This window comes from Carcharodon carcharias, chromosome 17, assembly GCF_017639515.1.
Source record: "Carcharodon carcharias isolate sCarCar2 chromosome 17, sCarCar2.pri, whole genome shotgun sequence".
Taxonomy (NCBI): Eukaryota; Metazoa; Chordata; class Chondrichthyes; order Lamniformes; family Lamnidae; genus Carcharodon; species Carcharodon carcharias.
The window spans coordinates 80,567,537-80,578,504 of NC_054483.1; positions in this window are offsets into that span (position 1 = coordinate 80,567,537).

A 10,968-nucleotide genomic window follows, 5' to 3' on the forward strand; every position below is an offset into this window, starting at 1 on the left:
CCTGCAGGATGTGTTTCTGGTGGTCGCATACCAGCTGCATGTTCAGTGAGTGGAAGCCCTTGCAGTTGATGAAGTCCACCGAGTGTAGCAATGGAGACCTGAGCGCCACATGAGTGCAGTCAATCACACCCCTGCCCCTGTGGGAACCCTGAGATCAGGGTGAATCCAATGGCCCTTGCATCCTGGCTGTCCCAGTCCCAGGCAAAATGTACAAAGGCATGTGCCATGGAGGAGATGGCATCCGTGACCTCATGGATGCATTTGTGGCAGGTTGTGAAATCCCACAGGGATCACCTGTGCAGCCCTGAATGGAGCCACTGGCATAGAAATTGAGCACCACGGTCACTTTCACAGCCACTGGCAGTGGATGCCCTCCATGTCCCCTTGGCGCCAATCCTGCAGTAAGTGGCAGATGTGAGACACCAGGTCCCAAAACATGCGCAGTCATTGGTGACACTGGTTCTCAGTCATCTGCAGGAATGGCAGGCAGCGCCTGTAGACCCTGGGTGGCGCTAGGCGCCAACCAGCCATGGCTCACTGTCGCTCCTGGGCAGCGTGTGCAGGAGCTCCTGCTGCCTTTTCTTCATGAGGTTGCTGCTCCTGCCTTTGCACAGCCAGGTGCCTCAGTCACTCTCTCTTCCGTCTTCTATGGTCTCTGGAGGCCATAAGGCATACAGCTAGGTCACCAGGATCCATGATTTTGACATGGTCTTCCTGCAGCATGAAAGAGAGAGAGACATGGTTATCATGGCTGTACTTAGCACCTTTCCTGGCCCTGTGTGACAGCCCCTTAATGTTTCCTGGAGAGTGCTGGTCACCCCTCGGATGACCAGAGATGAGTGGAGTGCACTGCATGGCTGCCTTGTCGACCACTGGTCCAAAGCAGGATGCTGAGATTGCAAGGGGCTGTGAACTGCCTTCAGCAGTGACTGCTACATGGCCAGTGTTGGTGAAGAGATTGCACAATGTGTGCAGCCCCACTGCTCCACAGTCCAATAAAGTGGTGGTGGATTCAAAGTCTGTGCTGGCGGGGGGTGGGGGGTGGTGGAGTAAGGTATGGAGGGCTTGGTGGCCCTTTGGTGCCTCCATGTTGCTTGCATGGGCAGGCAGGCTAGGAGCCTAACTCCAATCATATCACAGTGGCTGCACTTGATCCGTCCCAGTTGCAGAGGCATGGTCAGTTTGTACAGGTATCCCTAATGTGTGGCCAATTCCCTTGCTTACCCTGCCCATCACCTCGATTGCCTGTGCACAGGATGCAGCGCCAGGGCAGCTTTTGACCCCCCCCCCCCCCCCAGCAGTTGCCTCCGAGGCTGGCCAGCACTTGCCCCCAGAGACAACCCCCACCCCTCAGCAGTTGCCTCCGAAGCTGGTCAGTACTTGCCCCCAGACAACCCCCCCGTCCCTCAGCAGTCACCTGCGGTGCCAGGCATCAGTTTCCACACACCCCCAACCCCCCACCCCACACCATTGTCCCTGAGGCCTGAAAGCAACAGGTGAGTTATGGAGAACGCTGCTGCTCACTCACCTCAGTTCCCCCAAAGTGAAGGCCGTCAAGTGCACGTCATTTGCATGCTGTTGTGAAACTCGTCGGCATGCTTTCCCGCCAACATGGACAAATATTACCACAGGGTTCCAAGAGCCTTTTAATTATATGCTAATGTATTACAATTAGCTCACCACTGACCAATAGCGGGAAATCACAACCTGCCTTCACACCGTTGTGAAGTGGGTCCCGCCATATTTTCCACGCATGCCAAATATCACGCCCGCTGCCAGTGGGCTCGGAATATTCCACCCCTAGTAAGGCAGCGGAAATAGCTCCTAAGCTTAGGTTGGTATTTCATGCCAATGTTCTGAGTGCAAACAAAACATATATATTTTTACAATAAATTGCAATTACAGGTTTGGTTGGATTTAAAAGATTCTTTATTCATTGGTCCAGTAATTGAAGAATTGGAGCACTGGCCCTAACTTGAGGGTCAAACTATAAATCACACCACAACCTTCAGAATTGGCTATCTTTGAAGGATAGCCAATTCTCAACCAAGTAAGTCAAATGAATCACTTTATAGCAGCAGAATATTCAGTTTTGGAAAGAGAATCAAAGATGCAAAATTGGTCGGTCTATCAGATCATTATATGATAACATTGATGTTTACCAGGGAGCAGAGTTCAGCCCTGGCTCTCCTGCCTTCCCAGTCAAAGAGATGAAGTGTTGCAGTGATAGGTGATGTGAACAAACAATTAAGGATCTAAAATGGGAACATACTGTAAAATGAAGAAGATCTGAAACCTGCTGACAATAAGAGGTAATAGTTTTGTGATTAATCTTGCATGTCTCAGCCAGTGAGTGAACAAATAAAGACAGTTGGTTAGCTTTTTTAAGCAGATGGGTGTTTGGAAATGGAAAACCCTGACAGATTTTGTGTTAGAACCAGGATTCATAATGGATTTTAAAAAGAGAGTGAATAAATATTTGGAAAAAGAAGTATACAAGGAAAGAGCAGAGGAATAGAACTATGTGGTAGCTTAGTAGCTTTTTCAGAGAGGCAGTACAAGTGTAATGGGCTGAATGGCCTTCTACTGATCTGTAAATTCTATGATTCTATGAGTTCAGTCAGCCTTTTGGAGAATAGGATAAACCCAAACAAAGTATTGACTGCATTTGTAGTGTTACTTTCACACACTATCAATATACTTTGGGATTGGTGACGGTAGCACTCCATGAATAGTGAAGGTTATTATACTAGTAATGTACAGATGGTATATCATACTGACAGAAAATTGTTACATGTGAATGGATACTCACATCTTCGGGGAGCTATTATATATCAGGCTTTGCACTCATATTTCTTTCTTGCATAAATATAAGCTTTTGTTTCAGTAAACAGAACATTCACTGACCAATTCTCTTATGAAATGAAATCTGAGACTTTTCCTATGTATTGTGCTATAGTTTAGGTCTAACAGCCAACTCTGAATATGATAGGTTGCATACTGAAGTTGAAGTGGATGCCTTGTCATGGCAAGAAACTACTGATCATGTTTATTTCCAATTAGATGATTCAGAAATTCAAATAAATAGATAAAATACTATAATATCACCAATGGTAATTTGTAAGCTCATATTTTTCATCCCTGTTATCATTGCAATATATCTAAATATGCATTTTCAAAGGTCCAATATATTTTCTAAACTGAAATTCCCAGGGCTGAATTTTCCCCCTGTTGGGGGGGGAAGTTGATGGGCGGGCGCATTCGGGCGCACTTTCAATCGGCACCCCCAATCGGAGATGCGGTGCCATTTTACATGGGCAGGCCAATTAAGGCCCGCCCAGTGTGACGTCCGCAGGGAAGCACTATGCGCTCCCTGTGCGGGCTGGGGAGTGGGGGGGTGGATTCCTAAAATCGAAAGTGCGCTCATTTGCACATGCGCACGAAAGAGCACACTCATCTCCCTGAGGCTAAGTGCAGCCTCAGGGAGATCGGCTCTAAATGTGAAAAAACTCAAAATAGAAAAATAGAATTTCCCTAACATGTCCCCTCATGTGATAATGTCACATGAGTTGGGACGTGTTCATAATTTCCAAAAAAGTAAAATTAAATGTTTAAAAACCCTACATGAAACCTCATCCCGCCTGTGGATGAGGTTTCATGTTTTTTCTAGTTCGCGTCAGGGCTCCTGGCCTGCCCGCCAACCTTAAGGTTGGACGGGCAGGTCCACTAATTACCTTAATTGATCTGTCAATGGCCTCAATTGGCCATTGACAGGTCAGCGGGCGCACAGCTGATTTTGCTGCGCCCCCGCCTTCCTGAAAATTTAAATGGGGCGCAGTGACATCGGGAGTTCTGCCTGATGTCACCACACATCATTTTACACGTCGTCGAGCAGGCCCCCCCCCATCCCCCACCCCGCTTGCCGACGGTAAAATCCAGCCCCCAGAATTGCATGCAGTACTCCAACTGTAGCATATGTTTCAGTTTTGTAAAGCTTGACACTCCCTTTCAATATTCTTCCCTCAAGTTCTAAACTGAGCTTCTCTACATTACTTAAAGTTTTGTTATTCAATTCTTTTCGCCGCTCTTTTTATACCATCTTTATTGCATCAATTTTGTCCAAATATGGCCTTACTAAGAGCTATGCAAAATTAGAATAACTTTTATATTTAAAGGGTCTCAAATTCCATTCTAGCACTTCAATATTAAATTACTATAATCAGCAAATTGTTGCTAATTTCATTTCCACCTTTGTCAAGACACTTACATTTTATACATTGTGATATCTAAGAAATAACTGCAAAAATCTTTCTGTCAGTATATTCAATATATTTATAACTATATTTATCAAACAATAATGTTAACAGGCTACTTTATAAGCAAACAGGCATTGTAAGTTAATTCACTGGCAGGTGCAAGTAACAAGTCTACCCTTAAGCCTATTGACATTCAAACATTGCCATTAATTGATATTTCCTTTTTTAAAATCCTACTGATTCCACCATTTGCCATGTATCTCAGTCTGTTATAATGGTTGTTGTGAAATTGTCAATATTATTGTCCATTAATGTTTCATGTCTTTACAGGAAACAAGGTAGTGCCAATAAAGAAGGGTCAAGGAGCTTTTATTACTATATGTCCCTTGTTTTAATTACATATTTATATTTCATATTTGTTTATACACTTTCATCTGGAAACTATAACAAAGCATCTGCTTTGCAATGTTAATAAACTTAAGTAGTTACAGGTTTAATTATTTAATATTAAATAATAATCCAATCAAGGAAACAAATTGCATTATAGAAGGGTGATCGTTAGCAATTAACCAAGCAATTGTGCTGAAAGTCCAGTCCTGTTACCAAAAATCCATTATTTCAGTTGGATTTTTAAAAATCTTAACCAGACTGCTAAATACATCAGACGGAAGATAAGCCATTTCATCACTGATCATCAAAGAAATAGATGTTCCATGTTGAATTGTGTTTGTTTAGAGTAAGACTGACAATAAAGGAAACAACAATATAATGACTGAAGTTTGCAAATAGAGAAAAAGTATATCTGATAATCAGTGCCATCCTGCAGTTGCATTAATGCTATTGAAAGAACAATGCCCATCATCTGAAAGGTTTGCCAGGCAGTTGGGAAGCCAAATGGTCAAAACAGTTAACAAAAAAAAACTAGTAGAACATTATCTTTAATGAAATTGAAGAAGTGAGAAATGGAATCTATTCTTTTTCTCAGCAACTAAGGCTGTATTTTGGTTTAGCCTCATTAAAAATAATAAAATGGAAGAGCTGTTAGATTGAATATTAAACAATATTTATTAAATTGTTGTTAAGGATCCACTTCAGAGCAAAATTCATTTCTTACAATTAACCATTATATTCCACTTAAATGAAGTCTTAAACACTTAAATTACAAAACTGCTTCTGCATAATTGCTATCATTTACTGATAGTTCTGATGTTAATCTTCTTACACATTTGTTAACTGCTAAAAATGACTTTTCTTAGTCTTTTATTATGAGCCACATAATACTTCCCATTTGCACACATGTAGCATATGTACAAATATATATCTATGTATATACACGTATGTATTATACATTGCTTAATTTGTCACAGGACTATTTACGTTCATTCAAGACAGCAAAACATAAGCAGGCAGTCACTGTGGATATTCATTCATTAATAGAACTTCAGGCAGTAAATAGTAAATAATATTATATTGTACAATTACTCACAAGTTATCCAGTACAACTGTATGATCTTTTGATGTCGTAACTCTTAGGAATTTTATGTTTTATTTGTATACTTGTTATTTCCCACTTGTGTTTCATTAACAATATTTTGATGTCCTTGTAAATGTTGACTTACGACCAGGCATCCCCTAAAAATGTTGGCAGGCTGCTGAAGCTTCAATTTCCCAACTTCCAAAGGAAATTAAGCAGAGAAAATCATTGCTATTTTACAAGAAAATGTTTATTAGAATACAGTGACAGAAGTAATGTGCTAGCATCTAATAAATCAGAAAAATACACAAATCTGATGACATGGACAAAGATATATCCTTGGGAAACCCCCATAGACTCCAGTTTCAAAATCCATGATAACTAATCCAACTTTGCCATTAAAGTATAGGTCACATTTTAGAATAAAAACAAATGTAAAATTATCTTACCTCTTCCAGTCAGATTTGAATCCCTACTGACTGTAGAGTTCGAGAACAGCAGGTCCAGTAACATTGTTGCTGATTTTAAGTAGTCACTTACGGGTATTGTATTTCTTCATCTGGCAAAGAAACATTCACTTACACCATTTTACAAAACTTACCTGAAGTAAATATTATATTTGTACAGTAAATATTCCCATTATCAATGTTGCTATCATCACAAATATAATTGGCTTTCTACTATTACTGGCGTTTCCATCATTTTGGTCTATTTATTTCAAGACTTGATACAGAGACAAGCATAACAAAATACAGAATAAGTAAACTTTCCAAGAATTTATGTTACTTGATAACTGACCCTAGCAGCAATCCATATTGACCTATACATTTGTTCAGTCTTCTGTACAATTTCTCACTGAACAGGATTTTCTTAAAGTACAACCAATTAGTTTTCCATTGCAGTCCCTCAGTCTGTTAATTATTGCTGGATGAATTATTTCCTGCAAATAACTAGAACCGGGAGTTTCAAGGAGATTGATTAAGAAAGCCAGGTTCAGCATACAGAGAGATGTTATGTACTTTATGATAATGAGACACCAATGTTTACATTAACTATCAGATATATTCCACTGTTTCTTATTCACTTATGAGAAAAACTAGTGCAAAGATGGTGACTATACAGGATACTAATTTAATTACATTGCTAGTATTAATTCATTTCTTATTTATTTTACCAGGGTCCAGAGTAAATGGTTTCAATTGTGCTGGAGGTTTAATTTCTCCAATTATGACCATGCCAGTCCCATTCAGCATAAACTAGAGCTGACCCAAAACCTCTCCACCTCAATTCTCTCCTGCACCAGGTCCTGCTCCTCTATCATCCTTGTTTGATTCCACATGAATTCACCACAAAAATCATGTATTTTAACAGCATAAGCATGGATTTTTTTGCATGTTTGGAGAGCGCATAAGTTAGTGTCAATGTTGATTAACCTGATATTGTTTTGGAGTTTCCTTTCCAAAGTAACTCAAGCTATTGAAAATAAGAAATCTAAATTTTAATTTTAAATTGTTCTGTAGGGTTGTATTATTTCTATTGTAGACAGTTCTATAAATTACAAGTTTTTTGACTATGGTTGAAGTGCTGGCTAATCTCTCATGGCATTGCTCTTGTGTAGTCTGAGTCCAGTCTTGGCACACCTGTAATATTTAGTACATTCCTATTCTGAGCGAGGAAGCACAGAACAGAAGGGCTGGGTGAGTAAAAGATGATAGAACTTTAATATTAGAAGCACTGGAAAATAGATAGGTTGAGTCTTGTTATGTTCTTCCTTCCAATAAATATGGAAGAAAATTTATGCTATATGCTACCTATAGAAAAATTACAAATAAATCTATAATAAACATATTTACAATTTTCTCTTCTGCACTATCTTTACTGTGGAAAATGCCCCAAGGTTAAAGAAGAGAAAAAGGAGTGACTTATAACAAGCAGTCAGAGAAGTAGTATTAGGGGAGGTGTTTGAAAGCATAGTTAAAGAGGTCAGTGATGTCAAGAAATGGCTAAAGGCACTGGATTTGTACAGCAAAGGTTATAGGCCCTGACAGCATCTTACTGTAATACTGAAGATTTCTGCTACAGAACTAGCCTTTCACTTGGCCAAGCTGTTCAAGTACAGCTACAACACTGACATCTACCAGTCAGTATGGAAAATTGCCCAGGGATGTTCTATCCACAAAAATACAAGACAAAGCAAATCTGGCCAGCTACCGACCCATCAGCCTCCTCTCGATCAAAGTGATGGAAGGCATCGTCTTCAGTGGTATCAAGTGGCACTTACACAGCAATAACCTGCTTACTGATGCTCATTTTTGTTCTGTCAGGGTCACTTAGCTCCTGGCCTCATTGCAGCCTTGTTCCAAGCATGGACTAAAGAGCTGAACTCAAGAGGTGAGGTGAGAGTGACTGCCCTTGACATCAAGGCAGCATTTGACTGAGTGTGGTGTCAAAGAGTCCTAACAAAATTGAAGTAAATGGGAATCAGTGGGACAACTCTCCAATGGATTGAGTCATATCTAGCACAAATGAAGAAGGCTGTGTTTTTTGGAGGCCAATCATCTCAGTCCCAGGACATTGCTACAAGAGTTCCTCAGGGTTGTGTCCTAGGCTCAAATCATCTTCAGCTGCTTCATCAATGACCTTCCCTCCATCATTAGGACAGAAGTGGGGTGCTCGTTGGTGATTGTACTGTGTTCAGGACCATTTGTAACTCATTAGGTACTGAAGCAGTCTGTGTCCATATGCAGCAAGATCTGGACAACATTCAGGCTTGGGCTGAATAAGTGGCAAGTGACATTCGTGCCCACACAAGTGCCAAGCAATGAACATCTTCAGCAAGAGGAAGGATGGAACTATTTTCCCTGACATTCAACGCCATTACCATTGCTTAACCCCCACTATCAACATCCCAGATAGCCATATAAAAACCGTGGCTACAAGAGCAGGTCAGAGGTTGGGAATTCTGTGGTGAGTAATTCACCTCCTGGATTCCCCAAACCCTGCCCACCATCTACGAGGCACAAGTCAAGCCAAGTCTCCACTTGCCTGGATGAATGCACTTCCAGCAACACTCAAGAAGCTCGACACCATCCGGGACAAAGCAGCCTAATTGACTGGCACCCCATCCGCCACCTTAAACATTCACTCCCATGACCACTTACCCACAATTGCAGATGTGTAAACCATATACAAGATGTACTGCAGCTACCCACCAAGGCTCCTTTAATGGCAACTTCCAATCTCGCAACCTCTACCATCTAGAAAGACAAGGGCAGCAGACTCATGGAAACATCACCACCTGCAATTTCACCTCCAAGCCACACACCATCCTGACTTGGAACTATATCGCTGTTCTTTCACTGCCATTGGGTCAAAATCTTGGAACTGCCTTCCTAACAACACTGTAGGTGTACCTACACCACATGGGCTGTTGTGGTTCAAGATGGTGGCTCAGATCTTCTCAAGGAAATTAGGGGTGGGCAACAAATGTTTGCCTAGTCAGAGACACTTACATCCCATGAAAGAATTTAAATAAGTGTTAAAGAGGCTTTGGAAGGTGGAGAGACATATAACAAGGTGGAAGGTTTTTGTGAGAGTGCTCTGAGGCAGAACCAAGCTGATTGAGATCTATCACTGGGAATGTAAGGAAGGTAAATGCACAGTAGAGCAGAATCAGAAGAATTGCGTATGCAAGCTAAAATATAGAGCTGGAAGAATACCAGAAGACTCACTTTTTTATTTTCTTTACAACATTGATTCAGTGAAGTTATAAATCCAGTTGTAACTGCCTCCATTTTACAATAAAGACCCAAGACATCACCAAGCAGGACCTATGATAGTAGGTTAGCTGTTACTTGTTATGAAGCTAAAGACTACATGTTTCATTTTATTAGTGTTTGATAATGCTGGGAAATGCTGAAGCATGAAAAAAAAATCTGGATTGGATTTCCATTCAGAATTCTGCATTTTAGTGCAATATTTATGTTTGTCCAATTAGGAATTCAGTTGTGTTTTTAAAGCACCAGTTTTTTTAAGATAAACACCAGGGGGAGAATTCTCCCCCCATTGGGGATGTTGTGCGGGGGGGGGGCAGGAGCGAGCGCGAGCCCGATCAGCGTCCCCAATTGAGTGCACGCCGCCATTTTACATGGGCGGGCCAATTAAGGCCTGACCAGCATGATACACACCCGGAAGCACTGAGCGCTCCCTGTGTGGGTGGAAGTGTGGATTCCCTGAGATGTTCCCTGCGCTCTTTCGCACAGGTGCCTCAGGGAGATTGGCTTCAGTGCTAAAGTTTGAAATGAAGGATTGTGACACTTTCAAAACATGTCCTCTCATGTGACACTATCACTTGAGCTGAGACATGTCAAAGAATAGAAGTATAAATTGTTATTACATTTTAAAACAATTCATGAAACCTCATCCCACCCGTGGATGAGGTTTCATAAAAAACACGAAGGCCGCCTGGGCTCTTCACCTGCCTGCCAACATTAAGGTTGGACGGGTAGCATTCTTAACAGCTTTAATGACTTTCTTAAGGGCATTAAGAGGCCTTTGACAGTTCGGTGGGCGCGCAGCTGACGCAGCTGTGTGCCCGCCGAACTAAAAATCTAAGTGACTCGCGGTGACGTCGGGACGCACGCCCGACATCACTGCATGTCATCTTACGCTCAGCGAGTGGGGCCGCCCCCACTCACGATGGGAAAATTCTTCCCCAGGACTCACTATCAGATCATACTGTGATTTTCTGTTTGCAAGACTTACCCCTCCAATTTGACCACAATAAGTTGTTCAAAGTGACCTTGTGCCCTCTGGATGTTTTAATTCACAAACAGCTGTGATTGGAAGTACATTGTAGGGTAACAATGATGAATTCTGGAAGTTGCTGTCTATAAGATTGATGTGCATAAAGTGAGAATCTTAGAATAGTCAGCTGTAACCCAATGAAACCACCATATGAATAGGAAATGGATGCAAGTTTCAGTAACTCATGCATTAATTCAGTAATTCATTCATTCGCCCTAGTTCTCTCACTGGGACCTGTGTATTTCAGTGATTTCAAACAGAGAAGCTAGCTCTAAGGATAAGTTTAATTATACAGTTATGAATTATTTACTTTTTATATATTTATGTTCTTATTTAGAAATTGTATTAATAGTTTTTCACTGAAGAAAAAAGTTGCTGAAAAAAGAGACATTTTTGTCGGAGCTTTGTGTCTTGCAATCATCAGGACAATTC